Source organism: Morone saxatilis, unplaced genomic scaffold, assembly GCF_004916995.1.
Source record: "Morone saxatilis isolate NCDOM2014 unplaced genomic scaffold, NCSU_SB_2.0 Contig17, whole genome shotgun sequence".
Taxonomy (NCBI): Eukaryota; Metazoa; Chordata; class Actinopteri; family Moronidae; genus Morone; species Morone saxatilis.
In genome coordinates this window covers 11,655,978-11,656,238 of record NW_023339729.1, presented here as the reverse complement: position 1 = coordinate 11,656,238, position 261 = coordinate 11,655,978, and the positions used below count along the sequence as shown (strand labels likewise).

Here is a 261-nt window from a genome sequence, read left to right as displayed (position 1 = left end):
CAGCCAATTACAGTGAAGACTGGATGTCTCAGTGGAGTTCACTGTCAGTGGCCCTGCAGACATCTCCATATTCATCATCCTGAATCTATTTGCTGGTCTGACTATCCAAATAGTCTCATCTACATTTCCACGACTCTGTTTCTTTCTAATCATTGTCTGTAAAAAGCTCAACAAACGATTTTCGACCGCAACCAAGGAATTAAATATACGCAGTACAATACTGAGGTACGTGCACTTTACTTTCCATTTTATGCTACTTTA

At 39.8% G+C, this 261-nt stretch overlaps 1 protein-coding gene across 1 annotated transcript in view; it reads right to left on the bottom strand.

Annotated features, from left to right (window-relative positions):
• LOC118327340 (sphingosine kinase 1-like) overlaps nucleotides 1-261 on the bottom strand; it is a 30,336-nt gene that overhangs the window by 2,116 nt on the left and 27,959 nt on the right. The gene's annotated exons all lie outside the window — the stretch shown is intronic.